This window comes from Bicyclus anynana, chromosome 2 (genome assembly GCF_947172395.1).
Source record: "Bicyclus anynana chromosome 2, ilBicAnyn1.1, whole genome shotgun sequence".
Lineage (NCBI taxonomy): Eukaryota > Metazoa > Arthropoda > Insecta > Lepidoptera > Nymphalidae > Bicyclus > Bicyclus anynana.
The window spans coordinates 8,928,340-8,946,033 of NC_069084.1; the positions used below are offsets into that span (position 1 = coordinate 8,928,340).

A 17,694-nucleotide genomic window follows, 5' to 3' on the forward strand; every position below is an offset into this window, starting at 1 on the left:
TTTGTTTGGCACTGCCGTGACTACTAAATATCTTCTGTTTCCACTTTACATTAACGTGTCTGACTGCGTAAAATGTTTGGAACAAATTACAACGCGTTTTTGCATAAAACAAATTTTGCTTCCTAGTCGCCTCGATTAATTATTAATTATAAATTTCCTCTCCGGATTCCTAAAAAAAAATTCCGAAAATTTCATCATTATCGTGTCATCATAATATAATAGTAGTAGATATAAAATATCGATATATTATTATAGACATCCCTAAATGAATAGCAAAATGACATATGGCAGCTGCTTAAATTCAAAACTAACATAAATCAAAATTACACTTTTTTCAGAAGAATTAAAACAAGAAAAATAAAAACTATGTTTTGGTCTATTTTTCCTCTTATTTTATATAAAGCATAATATAATATATACATTGGAATCATATTTTTAAAATGTTTTGCAGTTTTCTGATAAACTTAATGCTAGAGGAGATATTAAAAGCATAAAATATGCTGCTTTTCAATTGAAACCTTTGGCTTTGAAATCAATAAAATAATTGTATATTTATTGATTTCAGACAATAAATTAATCGTATTAATCTTGTTTCACTGTCTCAAATCAATAAACATTCCCCTTCGTCGCTTGTGGTTTTTTATTTATTTATTTTATACTGCGGTGGTGTACACGTACACGTAATTTAATTTTTACTGATTCGACGCTTACATTTCTGTCTTTTTTTATTAATTCACAGCTCTGTCATAACTGATAATAGTGGAAACGTGGTGGTATTTAGAAGGAAAATGGCCACGAGGTAGATCACCAATCCGATGGTCGGATCTTTCATAGAAACAGGTGCCCACACCTTTTATAATGCCATCTAGATGGCCTGTATCCGTACTCGATGAACGAGCATTATTTATCGAAAGATGACTCGCCAAGGTGGTACCGATTGTCAGTCATGAGGGACCGACTAAAGAGAGAAATTCATTAAAAAATATTAAAGAACCTAAAGGCAAAACGAACTCTGTCTCTTAAGTTTATTTTGACCTTAAAATTGTTTGAAAGAAAATGTTCGTTTAGGTAGATTTTATATGCCTAACAACCAGTTTTTAAATATAGTAAAAAGGTACTTCATTTAAAAAATCACTTTATTATTTAAAGCTGGAGCATTCCTAAATATGGTAATTTTGTATATAATTAAAAAGTAACACAGATTATTTTGTGATTAATGTTCGACTGACAACGCGCAACTCAGAATCAACGCGCAACTCAGAGCAGTTTAGATTATATTTCGCACGTTAACAATGAAAATTCAAAATTCAAATGGTTACAATTTCTTGTTGTAAATTTTATGCAAAATCAATGGGTGTTTTCGTTAAATATAAAATAACAAGGATATAATAATTAATACATTTAATTAGGAATAGAAGAATTATTGCAATAAAGTCATTTTTGTATATTTTTGATTTATGATAGTTTTGTTGTTGTTGTTGACGCAGCAAATGTATGCCCACTGGTGTCAACAGAATCTTCGAGAAAATCGAACTTGTATTAAAATAAAGTAAACTTTAGTACTATTCCCGTAAAGTTCATTTTAGTTTGTGACTTTGAGTAAAATTATTTTTTCATATTTTAATGAAAATATAATAAAATACGTCTTAAAGATGGTACGAAACACCATAATTTGATAAATGTTTGTGGCGGCTATCATTTGTGTATTCCAAAACGGCACAATTCAGCATTTTTCTAATCGTTTTTAATTATTTTCAATTACCGAATTTGACAACCGCAGGACGTAACGTGACAGTCAACGAAACAAGACTGCTAGTACATGCGCGGATAGGCTTGCGAAGCTCCGCACACCCGGGTGTAAGCGGGCCACGCCCCTATGCTACTTCTATTGCTAAAAGCGTTAGCTTTTAGCGATCTCTGTTCTGTGATCCTCAACATATTCAAGTAATTTTGACTTGTCTAGTCAAAATTACTTGAATATGTTGAATACAAAAAGTTTTGTTACTTAATTTATAGTACTCGTAGCTATTGCATATTCTCATAATGAATGTGAACTGTCTCTCAACCAAGTTTAATTTGAAGCAATTTCCAAATTTTGTTAAAAAAATACTGAATACCAAGAGAACCAAGTCGCAGGCATACTCTAGTTTACTTACGACTGTAAAATACAGAAACAGGTAGATATTTAAATTGAAATGACGTCTTCAGAACTTCCAGGATGCCATATCTTCACGGAAATTGATGTACATACGGGATGTCTGCCACTCGTACCAGGTTGACGGAAGTGAACTGTCTGAGGTATTTCTCATAGCATTTACTAAGACTAAGACTTAAGGGACTAAAGCTAGACTTACCTCACTTTAAGAAGGCTAAAGTGTGACTTTCTGGCAGGTCCTACCTAAGTAAGTACTTACGATATCCAATTATGCATTTTAGACTTGGATAATTTGAGAAATCTAAACAAATCCAATCAAAATTATTTTTTTTAAGTAGGCTAAGAGTCTGTGCAGCATTGTAGTACTCGCATTGTGTAATTCGAGCTACAATGGTCATTACATGATAGTATTACTATTTTAAACCAATTTTATAATTTGTTTGTTTGTGTAGGTAGTTAATTTAGTTAGTTTTAGATTACTTTAGTTTTCGAAAATGGGAATAGTTAAAAACTATCAAATTGACTAATAAAATATTTGGCAACATCAAAAAAAAACTTGGATATTTAGAATCTGAAACTTGCTACCATACTTTCCTATGGTATATTTATAACATTGGCACTGACGCATTTTTAGTCTTCTTAAATGAGGTGAGGTAGGTCTAGCTGTTACAGACTTTCGTTTTATATAAGATATTCTCATAGTCATGACATGTACCTACACATATTGTTAGGCCAGACGAGCCTTCAATTACGAGTGGAGCTTGCACTTTGTAGGGTAGGTTCTATTACGGCGACACAGGAAATTGGAATACCCAAGTTATGTTCACCATTACGGTGTCCCACAATATTACTATAAAATCTTAAGCTAGTCTTTCAAACGAATGGTATCTGGATTTTTTCATTTAATGCCAACTTTCACATTTGTAAATCTCTAAGAAAAGTTTTGGCGTCATACTAAATATTATTATTATTATACTATTATTATTGAGCCGTGATAGCCCTGTGGATATGACCTCTGCCTCCGATTCCGGAGGGTGTGGGTTCGATTCCGGTCCGGGGCATGCACCTCCAACTTTTCACTTATGAGCATTTTAAGAAATTAAATATTACGCCTCAAACGGTGAAGGAAAACCATCGTGAGAAAACCTGCATACCAGAGAATTTTCTTAATTCTCTGCGTGTGTGAAGTCTGCCAATCCGCATTGGGTCAGCGTGGTGGACTATTGGCCTAACCCCTCTCATTCTGAGAGGAGACTTGAGCTCAGCAGTGAGCCGAATATGCACCTTAATGACTCAGTCATAACGACATATTACCCTTAGCTAAGTAAAAGAGCGGAGGCACACGAGCAGTGCGGCGCCGTAACGTTGTTAAGTCGCAGCGACGCCGTGGCAGCGTTAGACAGTCTGTTAACAGATATTAACAGACAGACGCATAAACAACTGAGCGGTGCCGCTCCGACGTCGCAACGCATTCACCCCTCCCTGACTTGTCTCGGTGTTTACAAGTCCGGTGACATGCATCGTGTGACATGCCACAGATATTTCTATGTAAGACGACGCAGTGACACCGCTAAGTCACCACACCGCCGCCGCAACGCATCGTTTGCCCCTGCTCTCTGTTATTTATGCGTCACGACATTACTTTATTAACAGACTGTCTAACGCAGCTACGACGCCGCTGCGACATAACAACGTTGCGGCGCCGCACCGCTCGTGTGCTCCCGCTCTAACTTTGTAGTTGAACCCACATCAATGTCATCAATAGCCTATTTTAAGCCCACCGACCTGCATTGGAGCAGTGTGGTAGGTCTAAGCTCCACAACCCCTCTCCTATAAACAGGGAAGTGGACCGTTACAATAGGCATCAATGCTTTTTCAGTAAGAATTTTACTATGAAATAAAAAACCTTTACACCTTCAAAAGAGCTTCTTGATTCGTTAAAATCTTTTATTTTAGGTTTTTTTATATAAGATAGAACTTATTTATTTAGCAAATACGTAGTTTATTTAAAAATAATATGAAAATTACTTCAATTGACTACTTTCAGGTTACAAACAAGTATAAAGTCGAGGAGTCATGGCTCAATGCGACTAGTAAAGTTAGCGCTGAAAGTTCTATACAAAGCATTGAAAGCATGCAAATGACGATGAGTTTGCTGTTGCTGATATTTTAAAACAAACAAATTAATAATTAAATGAACAAAGGTGTTTCAACGCAATTTATTAAATTACAGGAATGTTTACATACAATTATTTACAGATTCATTACAATGTTTATTTTATCAAATATATGTTATAATAAATATTGTATTTATTCACATAGATAAGATATCACACCGCCAATGAATAAAGTCAAAAGTCAAAATTCATTTATTTCAAATAGGCTTAGTTTACAAGCTCTTTCGAAACGTCAGGTAATAATATTAAACTTAAGATAATGGTGATAATAATTATTCGACAACTTTAAATTAAAGTTACGAGGGTTCCAAACGTGCCTTGGTCTGAGAAGAGCCCACAACAAACTCAAAAATATAAAGCTATACCCGAATCTGTACTATTATTCTCTTCCTCAGTTGTCTAAAAGAGATCGCTCTTTAGCGATATGACCGCCAATTGTGCATTAGTTTCTAAGTCGTATTATAAGTTATTATTTGTTTTTGTTTTTAGTGTACATTAAAATATATTTCTTCTTCTTCTTCTTCGTCTTCTTCTTCATCTTCTTCTTCTTCTTCTACGTCTTCTTATTCTTCTTCTAATGTATTTATTTGTTCTCGCGTGTTTATGCGATTATTTCTCCTCTACAGGTTATGTCCCAGGGTTTCATTTAAGATCCTTACCGTGTATGTATTTGCATAAAGTCTAAGTGATATTCCAGACTGTATTTATCCCTGTTCTAAGTTTTATCCAAACGTTCAACTATTATACACAACATGACATTTTCTTAACATCATAATTTTTCAGTCAGTCTTAACTGCCAGGGCTCTATCTCCCTCGTTACAGGAATTGGAGGTTAGGCACAGCACACTTCTCTCCAATTATTACGTAGGCCTTATTCGCACGAGAGTTAAAAAAGCGATGCGTTGAAACCCAGTATGAAGTTGAATGAAGGTCTATTTCCAACGCCATGAGGGCGAATAAAGTTGAATGAAGGTGATAATATTTGGCGCGTCCACTGTTCCGCGTCATACGCGATGCTTCCGATACGTATGATGCGAATCAGTGGACGCCTGCCATTAACAATCATTAGTATATGTTAACAATAATGTCCGTTACTTACTGGCTAACGTGTTCTCCGAAGCACTGCGGTGTAACACCATAAACTTCCGAACTCAATAAAGTACACTGAAAATGTCTTAGAAGAAAGAAAAGCTGAATACTTTACAAAGACCTAAGACTCGAACTCTGGGCCCTGCGATCCAAATCCACAAAGCCAACCACTAGGCCAACGAAGCAGTTTTGATATAATAAAGTAACGTACCCACGCATAGTAACGCGACCCAATTTTCACTTTTTACAGCCTTGGTGACCCCTCGTCGTCCCCCCTAAGTTTTCACTTAGTAATTCAAAAATACGATTACAATATTCTAATTCAAACATAAAGTTCTAAAGGAAATTGGCATATATTCGTAGTTATCAACCCATATTCGGCTCACTGCTGACCTCGAGTCTCATCTCAGAATGAGAGGGGTTAGGCTAATAGTCCACCACGCTGCCCCAATGCGGATTGGCAGACTTCACACACGCAGATAATTGAGAAAATTCTCTGGTATGCAGGTTTCCTCACGATGTTTTCCTTCACCGTTTTAGACATGTGATATTTAATTTCTTAAAATGCACACAACTGAAAAGTTGGAGGTGCATGCCCTGGACAGGATTCGAGCCCACACCCTCCGGAATCGGAGGCAGAGGTATCACGGCTCCATATTGGTCTTCACTAATACTCACTAAAAAGTGGAACACGAACAAAAGGAACTCAATGCAAACTTTGCTGCTATTAAACACTTATAAGACAGTTTTCATAGTTTGTAGGGAGTTTGTAAAGTGTAAATATTATGGTAAATGAGGCGACAAAAGGCTGCGCGGCACTTTGCCACCCCATTAGCTGCTGTTGGAACAACAGCGCTATCTCAGCCACGCACGCCGCGCCGTTAGCCGCTCCGCTGAATGCTTGCGTGTCTCGGTACTCGCGTGTATGGAGGACAATGAAATCAGTTGGACCGAGAGCTTATGATAGCCAGACATTCCGCATTTTAGGAGGGCTCCCGAAGGAAATGTTTGTCAGTACTCCCATCCTAGAACATCTGTGGCTAGTTACAACCCTATTGGTAAAGACGTACGTATGGTGAGCGAAGAAGTTTGCATAGCGTAGAACTGGCTGTTTCACCTTGTAAAAACGCCTTTCAAATATAGAATGCGATTTGCTAGCTGCGCGACAAACGTGCGCGGGATATATTCTGCCTGGAATTACCATTTCGACCGCCATTCAAGCCTGAAGAGCAGCAGCCTAGAGATCACCTTCACCATTTTGTAATATGAATATCTATTTATTCTCGTACGATATATACGTATAAGAGCATGATAGCCCAGTGGATATGACCTCTGCCTCCGATTCTGGAGGGTGTGGGTTCGAATCCGACCCGGAGCATGCACCTCCAACTTTTCGGTTGTGTGCATTTTAAGAAATTAAATGTCACGTGTCTCAAACGGTGAAGGAAAACATCGTGAAAAAACCTGCATACCAGAGAGTTTTCCTAATTCTTTGCGTGTGTCAAGTCTACCAATCCGCCTTGGGCCAGCACTGTGGACTTAGCCCTCTCATTCTGAGATATGACTCTAAGACTAAGATGGAAGCGGGCTTAACGGTCTCTACGCGGCATCGTACCGGAACGCGAAATCGCTTAGCGGTAAGATTTTGCTTGAGGTAACAGCCACGGCTGAAATCTGCTATCTTCATTTTCAAAGTATAAAGCGTATTTTTAACTGACTTCAAAAAAGGAGGAATTGAGGTTCTCAAGTCGAGTCTATGTTGTTTTTTTAATATTTTCCTTAGCATAATAATTATTAGAAATCATATTCCAAGCACGCCAGAGGCTTTTCGTTTCGCTAGTTTAACTTTTGGCCATCCTAAAATGAAGTGTGTCTGGCTATCGCAAGCTCTGGGTCTAAGCGTGAAAGACAAAAATTGTTTTTATGCCTGTCATGGACTTTAATTTTAAGTTTTCGTCTCTAATTATCACCTATAAATTGTAACATAACTTGACGTTTAAAATGCTTGTAAACTAAAAAGCCGCCCCTGCATTCTGTATAGTTACAGCGATGGGCTTAGGTGTCAATGGGACATCACTCGTTTCCATGGCAACGTCGTTGTTATTGACATTTTATTTTTTATTTAACATAAAAATAAAGTTCAAATTGTATTATAACTTGTTATAGGCCAATATTACACCGACGAGTATAAAGAACGCCCGCGACTTCGTCCGCGTGAAACTCGATGTAAACTTTCAACTAGCCCTACCCTACATACCTTAAATAAAAAAATGATTGTTGTGCCTCACTCGACATAGATAGGTATAGTGTGTCGCAGAATTTTTGTAGATATTTATAAGATCTATAATTAATTAGAACATTTTATGGTTCTATCTTTTATAGTTTAGGCAGCGTACGCAAAATAAGTTAATTTTCTAGTTGATTTTTTACACCTTGTGTCCAAAAAAACCAAATATCCTACGGAACCCTATTTTTTCCTAAATAAAATTTAACCTATGTTACTTGTGGATAATGTAGCATTCGAATGGTGAAAGAATTTTAAAATTGGTCCAGTAGTTTTTGAGCCTATTCATTACAAACAAACAAACATACAAACAAAGTTTTCCACTTTATAATATTAGTATATACAAGAATTGATCTCCAGTACACACAGTGCGTTGCGTCAACGTTCCATCGACGCAGCGCTAACGCTCCGTCGTTTTACATACTAATAATCATAGTGTTCACACGATGCATGCGTCAACGCAACGCTCACACGACAAAGCTGCTACTCCCGAGACGAAGCGGGCGAGGGTGCACTCATTGCGATTTACATTGGAGTATACACGCAAGCTCCGATCCATACATTCTATAGACTGACTTTGCGATGTGCTTACAAAATGCTTGCTACAACTGTGCGTCGCCATTGCGACGACGGAACGTTACGATAATGCCATCACAGCGTTACTAGTTACTCGTTAGCGTTACGTGCGGCCGGCAATGCGTCAAAATATTTGCGTTGCGACGACGCAAAGCGCCGTGTGGACTGGCTCTGAGCCTAATTGAAATAAATAAATTTAGACTTTGACTTTGAAACTCTCCAAACGATGTGCCCAGGTTTCTTCAAAAAAAAATCTTTAGCTTCGATTTTATACCTACCTAACTATTAGGGAAAGGCTTATTATAGTGTTAATGATTATATTAATGATAAAAAGCTTGGCGTTAAACTGTAATATACGACTGTGTGCTTAGTTTTAAATAAGTTTGTAAAATGGTGGTAAACAAAAAAAAACCTTGGCTGAGTTTGTTGTGGGCTCTTCTCGGACCAAGGCGCGTTTGGAACCCTCGTAACTTTAGTTTTAAGTTTTCGACTATTATTACCACCATTAAATTAAAATAAATTATGACATAATCTTGACCTTTCAAAAGTGCTTGTAAACTAAGCCTAATTGAAATAAATTAATTTCGACTTTTGACTTTGACTTAGAAAGAAACACATTTATAATATTAATAGGAAAATTATTTTAGTTAACTTCACTATAAATTGCCGCCTATTGTATGTATTAGAATTGATCATTCACAGCAAATAATCGACTACGTTTTATGATATTATCAAAAGCTCCAATGGATCGGAAAACTATTAATTATGCACCAAACATTATACGTAATTAGTACAAAAGCGTTTCCTAAATTTGTATTATACTTCACAACTCATTACATTACGTATTACCTCGTTGATCCAGTGGTTTATCTATGTGGCTTTGGATCGAGAGGTCCTGGGTTTGATTTCAGGCTAGGAAGTACTAAGCTTTTCCTTCCTCCAAAATTTTTTTTAATCTTTTAGAAGTTAGTGGTGTGACACCTCAGGCCTCGAATTAATTTTTAATAGTAATATATAGCTCACTGCTGAGCTCGAGTCTCCTCTCAGAATGAGAGGGGTTAGATCAATTGTCCATCACGCTGGCCCAATGCGAGTTGACTACACTACGACGAAAAGATCTGGAATCCCAAAGCCCAAATCCCAAAGTGCTGGAATGGCGACCCCGCACTAGTAAGCGCAGTATTGGCCGACCCCCCACCAGGTGAACTGACGAAATCAAGCGAGTCACAGGGAGACTATTAGCCTAACCCCTCTTGAGAGGAGACTCGTGCTCAACAGTGACCCCTTAACCATGTTGGTTAAGGGTCACTGTTGGATGGATAGATGATTAGTAAAGAAGTACTCATATAGTAGTCAAAACGACGAAAGTTAGTAGTAAGCATTGAAGAAGGTTATTGATCTAGGGTTAAACTCTAGATATAACCTCACAGTAAATGCTTCCGCTTCAGAATCCTGTACATATACGAGAAATTTAGGATGTCCCGTCTGTCTTTCGATTTCCGATGAACCGTGTCTCGGGAAATTGCGGAACTGGGATACACGTATTACATCTTCGGTATCGTCTCAATAAATCATTACAGAGACATCGACCTTTCAGCAGTTAGGAAATCGTTGTAGAGGTCCATAGGTTCGATTTCCAACTCGGTCTAAAGTAGGGTTTTATATTTATGACTTCGGCACTTGTTAGTTGTCAATCTCCTCGTTCCTCGTTTGTTCAGTGTATGTGGCTTAGGATAACAAGGTTCTAGGTTTGAGTCCCGGGTAGAGCAGTGAAATACTGAATTTTTCTTTCTTCTCAGCCCGAAGTGTTTAAATCGGTGGTGTTACATCTACGTGCCTCAGATAGCAAATCCTGCCATCTATTATTATCCTAAGCCCGTCCAGCAGTATTGGAGAAGCGTAGTGGGTCAAAGCTCCATTTCTCCTTTCCTAGAAGGAGGGAGATCTGATCTGGCCCTTAAAATGGGCTTATAATTATGATATTCCAAAACTATTGAGGCGTATAAGCTTGTAGGTACATCTAAGTGCTAATAAAACGGAGGTCCCGGGTTCGATCCCCAGCTGGGCAGATTGAGATTTTCTGAATTGTTCCAGGTCTGACTGGTGGGAGGCTTCGGCCGTGGCTAGTTACCACCCTACCGGCAAATACGTACCGCCAAGCGATTTAGCGTTCCGGTACGATATCATGTAGGAAACGAAAGGAGTGTGGATTTTCATCCTCCTCCTAACAAGTTAGCCCGCTTCCATCTTAGAATGCATCACTTACCATCAGGTGAGATTGTAGTCAAGGGTTAACTTGTAAAGAATAAAAAAAGTGAACCTGTTATAGATATTCCATTTTCGGAAGACGGTTTTGTTCGCGCTCGCGCTCTGTGTTGGTGTCAATCAAAATTCTCCGTCTAACTGACATTACATGTATTATGGGTCTGTGAAGTATTAATCTGTGCCCGCGCGTTTCGGTCTTGTCTCTTCGGTGTACGCGTCGTTTTTCCATTGTCAAAATTTTTCACCAACATGTCTGTTTTTTAATTAACCAAAGATGTAAAGAAACTAGTACAACTACTGTAACAATCTAAGCTGCTTTTTATTAATCTACGCTGCCACTCATCCACTAATTCACCAACAAAATTGGCGACCGTGATACACGACTTGCAATCTTTGGATAAACTGCGCTTCGGCCGGATCAAGATCAAGACAAAGAAAAAAGGAGCGACGGCGGTGCTCGACGGCGATCCCAGCGATAAAGTGAGCCCGTTCCTCATCAATCCTTTTCTCGCCTGTGTTCCCGGCTCTAACTGTTGCAACAATTGTTCCGAAGGTCTCAAGTGACTAGTATTTTCAACCACGTGCTTTTCGCGAGCGTTTTTAAGTAACCTTAACTTTGTCGTAAACTTAACCTAGTCCAAAGGTCATTGAACTTGTAATACAGCCCAGCACAAACAATCTATTTCAGCGGCTTCTCCACGCCTCGCGTCTAACTGCGCGCTCGACGGCGAGAGCCTGCAGCGACTTCAGCTGTCAACTATCAGCTTCATAACCTTGACCGCCGAGTTTATCGCCAGAAACGAGGAGCGTACCTACCGTAACGTTGACTTTATTTATCATTTAAAATGGAAAAAGAGAGTTTTGATACTGCCCTTAGAGAACTAACGTCAAAGCGTAGCTCATTTAAAGGTCGTCTCACTAAATTTAAAAATACTTTGGAGATTTTGAGTAATTCAAAATCTATCCCACAAGTAGAAATCAGTAAGCTATCAATTAAATTAAGTAGATTTGAGGGATTATTCACTGAGTTTGATGAATTGCAAACTCAGATTGAGATTTTAAATGTGGACAGCCAAGAAGTCGAATTAAATATTAGAGATATTCTTGAACAAGATTTCTGTTACTGTATTGCTACTGCCCAACAATTAATTGCTGACAACTCCTCACCAAGGAAATCCTCGCACTCTTGCTGCTCTAATGAGGATGATAGGGACAGATCATTGTTGGGATTTAAGTTGCCTACCATACAAATTACTAAATTTGACGGTTCATATTATAAGTGGTTGGAGTTCAAAGATATTTTTACATCCCTAGTTCATGATAATAACAAAATTAAAGATGTCCATAAGTTTTATTATTTAAATTCCTATTTAGAGGGAGAGGCCGCCCGTGTAATAAGTAACTTGGAAGTCGTGGATAAAAATTATGTCAAGGCATGGCAGCTTCTCTGCGAACGATATGATAATAAACGTCAACTAATAAATAATCACTTAAAGGCTTTATTTAACATTGATACGGTTAGGGAATCTGAAAAATCCTTAAGATTTATTATAGACCATATCTCAAAAAATCTACGTGCCCTCCACACACTAGGGTTGCCCACCGAGAGCTGGGACATGATCATAATCTTCATAGTTTCTCAGAAACTGGATGCTACCACAGCTCTCAAATGGGAGGAGTGTAGGAGTAATATAAGGGACTTGCCTACATTGCATGATTTCTTTGAGTTTTTGAGAAATCGGGCTGATGTATTTGAGACTATCAATAAAAATAAGAATATCAGACGCAGCTCCAGTGCGGATATGCCGTGCTCTCCAAAACACAAGTTCCAAACATCTAAATCATTTGCCACAACGTCTTCTAGTACAAAAGCCATTGCATGCTCGGTATGCAAGGGCAACCACCGAGTCTATGAGTGTCTAGCATTCAAAGCTAAATCTATACGGGACAGGCTATCTCTAGTATCCTCTTTAAATTTGTGCAGAAACTGTCTTCGCAACAACTGCAATGTTGAGCACTGTCGGCTGCCAGGTGGCTGCAAGATCTGTAGGCAGCGCCACAACACCCTTATACATGTCCCTGAGTCGGTGGATGAGCCGAGCGCTCCTGTTGAAACAGTCTCTATGTCGTCCTTGTCTTCAACTGAGGTATTGCTGTGCACTGCCATGGTAAATGTGATCAACCCCTCCACTAATGAAAGAATGGTAGTGCGAGCTCTTCTTGACAGTGGGAGCCAATGTTCATTTTTGTCAGCATCAGTGAAAACAAAGCTCAGGTTGGCTTCTCAGAGCACTACAACCAAGATTATGGGTATAGGCGGCCAAAAGCTAAATGTTAATACACAACGTTGCTCAGTGCGCATTCAGTCAAAATGCAGTGACTTTTCTACGACTACTACCTGTCTTGTCCTGCCTAAACTCACTGGCAATATACCTAAAGTTACATTTGATATAAACCATTTCAATATTTCTAATTTCCAGTTGGCGGATCCAACGTTCAATATACCTTCTGAACCAGACATGATCCTGGGTGCAGAACTATTTTGGAGTATCATAGGTACCGAGCATCATTCCCTTGGTGAGCATTGCCCTACTTTACGCAGCTCTCTACTAGGGTGGCTAATAGGAGGCCCTATAGGTATTGTTCCATCTGTGTCTAAGACATCCAAAACCATCCACTGCAATCTGGCTTGCAGTGATGATGACCTATCTAATCAAATTTCTAAGTTCTGGGAACTTGAAAAGGTCCCATCTAAGCCAAGCTATACTGAGGAAGAAAGACTGTGTGAACAGCACTTCCTTGAGACTACCCGCCGCCATGACAATGGTCAATTCAGGGTGAGAATCCCGCTTCGTTGCAATAGAGATTGTCTAGGGAACTCCTACACACTAGCCGAGCAAAGATTCTTTAGACTTGAAAAGCGATTCATTAAGCAACCTTTACTAAAAAAGTTGTATGTCGAGTTCATGAGGGAATATGCAGACCTAGGACATTTATCTGTGTATAATGAAATCCCACCTGATACAGCTTACTATATTCCTCATCTACCAGTTTTGAAACTAGATTCCGAATCAACCAAGATCAGGGTTGTATACGATGCTTCTGCCCGTACAACTTCTGGATTCTCGGTCAATGACCTCCAAATGGTTGGACCTAATGTTCAAGATTCATTATTCAATATATTAGTTCGTTTTCGCCAATATAAATATGTACTAGCAGCAGACATAGAGAAGATGTACAGGAGCATCATTGTACATGAATCAGATCGCGACCTGCAGCTAATTCTGTGGAGGGAACACCCAACACAGCCTTTGCAAACATTACAATTGAATACAGTTACGTATGGCTTTGCTAGCTCCAGCTTTCTCAGCACACGTTGTCTATGGCAGTGTGGCCAGGAGTGTGCTGAGGCTAGGATTGCCGACATAATTAAAAGTGATTTCTATGTGGATGATCTGTTGACAGGAGCTCAGACCGAGGAGGATTTGATTCATGTACAACAATCTGTTAGTGGGGCTCTTGCAGCTGGAGGCTTTCACCTAAGGAAATATCGCTCCAATTCTACTGCGTTACTAAATTCATCCTTGTCTAACGCGCAAGGTGACCTTTCCATTAGTAATGCTGCTAGCACATTAGGAATAAGTTGGACGTCGTCGTCTGACCGACTTAATTTCCCTATTAAGTTTTCGGATCCAGGCGTAATTACAAAGAGAACCATTCTGTCTTGCACCTTCAAGGTTTTTGACCCTCTTGGTCTTCTTTCTCTTTGCACCATAAAACCCAAGATCATCATCCAAAGGCTTTGGTCAGAAACAAAGCTTGGATGGGATGATAAGGTTCCACTTCACATTGAGTCCGAGTGGCGTACATTTGTAAAAGGTTTTCAAAATATTACCAATCTATCAATTTCTAGACAAGTTTTAATCGAGAATCCCATTCGAATCGAAATGCATAGCTTCTGTGATGCATCTGAGCTTGCATATGGTTGTTGTATTTATCTTAAGTCTTGCAATGCTAAAGGTGAGGTTCAGGTTCGTCTACTTTGTGCTAAATCAAGAGTAAGCCCTATAAAACGGCAGACTATCCCCCGCTTAGAGCTTTGTGGGGCTCTTTTAAGCTCAGATCTCTCTAACTCAGTTACTCAGGCTTTGCGATGCCGAATTGATCGCCATGTGTATTGGACAGACTCCAAAGTTGTTCTGGGATGGCTACAGACATCTAAATCAGCAAAAACGTTTGTGGCCAATAGAGTAACAGCAATTCAGGAAGTGTCAGACTCTAGTTTGTGGCGTTACGTCCCTACAACTCAAAATCCTGCAGATCTAGTGTCACGTGGTGTGGATCCCTCCAACATAAGCCCTTGCCCACTATGGTGGCACGGGCCTGATTTCTTGTTAGGGTCAGAGGAATCTTGGCCTTCACAAGATCATAACAAAAGTATGGTAGAGTTACCCGAGCTTAAGGTTCATATGGTTGAAAAGTCTAATGATTAATTTTTTAACATTACCAATATTTCTAGATTCACATACCTACAACGCGCCTATGCATGGTTGCTACGTTTTATCCACAATTCAAGAAATCCCAATGATAAATTTACAGGTCCTCTGCAGGCCTCCGAATGTGAGAACTCTTTGCGTCTGTTGATAAAGATATCACAAAAGGAATCCTTTCAGAGCGAGTTGATCTTACTATCCAACAAAGAACCACTTAAACCAAAATCTATTTTGTCTTCTCTTAATCCATTTATTGATGTTGATGGCATATTGAGAGTAGGAGGCCGTCTGGTCTTGTCTGACTTTGACTATGATAAAAAACATCCGATCTTACTACAGGCTAGTAGTCACCTCACAAAAATCTTGTTTCAATATGAGCATGTTCGTTTGATGCATGCTGGTCCCTCCCACCTACTGGCCTCTATTAGAAATCGTTTTTGGCCAATAGGTGGGAGGAACCTAGCGAGAAATACCACTAGAAGCTGTATTAAATGCCGGCGATTCAGAGGAGAGACTATGACCAATATCATGGGCAATTTGCCCAAAGACCGTCTCACAAATAGCTTTCCCTTCAGTGTAGTAGGTACCGACTTTGCTGGACCCTTTTTGATTACTGATCGTAAAGGTAGGGGTGCTAAGATTAGTAAATGTTATTTGTGCATTTTTGTATGCTTCACATATAAGTGTGTGCATCTAGAAGCCGTTAGCGAACTCTCTACTAAAGCCTATATTTTAAGTCTAAGACGCATGATTTCGCGCAGGGGAATCCCACATATTCTTCTGAGTGATCAGGGCCGTAATTATGTAGGTGCTGCGCGTGAAATAACAAGTTTTTTGACATCTAAGGAGTATGAAAACTCTGTTGTTGATTTTACATCCAAGTTAAACATAGAATTTAAGTTCTCTCCTGCATACGCTCCTCATTTTGGCGGTTTATGGGAAGCCGGAATAAAAAGTGCTAAATTTCATTTAAATAGAGTAATGGGTAATGCGCATTTGACCTTCGAGGAACTATCCTCGCTATTTGCTCAGGTTGAAGCCATCCTAAATAGCCGACCCCTCTGTCCTCTCAGCTCTTCTCCTAATGATCTCCAATGCCTAACCCCGGGACACTTTCTAATTGGCAGACCTCTTAGTTCACTACCAGGCCCATCATTTGCCGAAGTCAAGGAGAGCCGCTTGGACCGATATCAACGTCTAGAGAGAGCCAGGCAACACTTTTGGAGAAGATGGTCCAGTGAATATGTGGCCGAGCTACAGCAGCGAGTGAAGTGGCGCACCAAATGCACTAATCTGAAGGTGGATGATCTTGTATTAATAAAGGAGCCTAATGCTCCACCGCTCTGCTGGCAGCTGGGGAGAGTGGCGAGGCTATACCCTGGATCAGATGGCATACCACGTGTGGCCGACGTCGCTACCGCCCAGGGGACCATAAGACGTGCTCTCAATCGCCTAAGCCTGCTGCCAAGTGACGATTCAGCTTGAAAACTTCATTTCAAGGGCCGGAGGATGTTCGCGCTCGCGCTCTGTGTTGGTGTCAATCAAAATTCTCCGTCTAACTGACATTACATGTATTATGGGTCTGTGAAGTATTAATCTGTGCCCGCGCGTTTCGGTCTTGTCTCTTCGGTGTACGCGTCGTTTTTCCATTGTCAAAATTTTTCACCAACATGTCTGTTTTTTAATTAACCAAAGATGTAAAGAAACTAGTACAACTACTGTAACAATCTAAGCTGCTTTTTATTAATCTACGCTGCCACTCATCCACTAATTCACCAACAGTTTGAATTTGGTTGTAGTATTATACCAAGGCCTGAGAAAAAGGAATGTCAGTTTAAAAAAAAATACATTTTCAATTGCCACATTTAAAAAATATCTTATCAAATGCGTCTTTAAACTTTGGAAGAATTAAAAAATGGTTCATTTTAGGTAAACGTACAACGTATCCCTTGTAATAATTTATTGAAATTTCGATAAATACATTCCATTTCAGTATAGTTTTACTGTGAAAACTATTAACGTATTCATTCACGCTCTGATTGTCAATCTAAATTGATTGGTTCCGTTATAGGATATGTACATTGACAAATAACATTTCGTCGATGACATCGATAGGTATAACCATGATAAAACATTTAAATCAAACCTTTGGTACTACTTCATTAGCTAATATTTGCTGATATGAATCATATCTGACTTCAGTATCTATAAAAATATTTGGGTGTTCTTTCTTCTAACAAATTCTTAAAAAAAAAATAGACACAATAGGATAAAATATGCTAACTAATCCTAATTGGATATAAAAATCATGCGTACGGGCTACGTGGATAAGGTAACGGTCATCGATATAAATCGTTAGATAGGCCCCTTCATATTAAAGAACGCACAATGTTATGTCATTACTCAAAGACGTGCACGCACATCTTAACTTAGTATGCAACAAGCGCATTCTGTGACTTGAAAAATATTTTACTGTTTTTCGATCGATGGTAACGGTGGTAAGAATACTGACTGCATTTCCACGTTGAAGAGCCAGGATGATCAATTGTGCCTTTAAAAAATAAGCCAGATGAGTTAGTCGAGGCAATGAGCCGCGGTGAAACGTTTAGGATTTTTTTGTTGTTCTTTACTGTAGTATATAAGATTGCATGTCAA

At 39.1% G+C, this 17,694-nt stretch overlaps 1 long non-coding RNA gene across 1 annotated transcript; it reads left to right on the forward strand.

The window, feature by feature from the left end:
• Positions 1-12,701: 12,701 nt before the first annotated feature.
• On the forward strand, positions 12,702-16,766 carry LOC128199197 (uncharacterized). Its single transcript, XR_008251862.1, has 2 exons — positions 12,702-13,123; positions 16,167-16,766. It is a non-coding gene; the product is annotated as an uncharacterized LOC128199197 (long non-coding RNA).
• Positions 16,767-17,694: the final 928 nt, after the last annotated feature.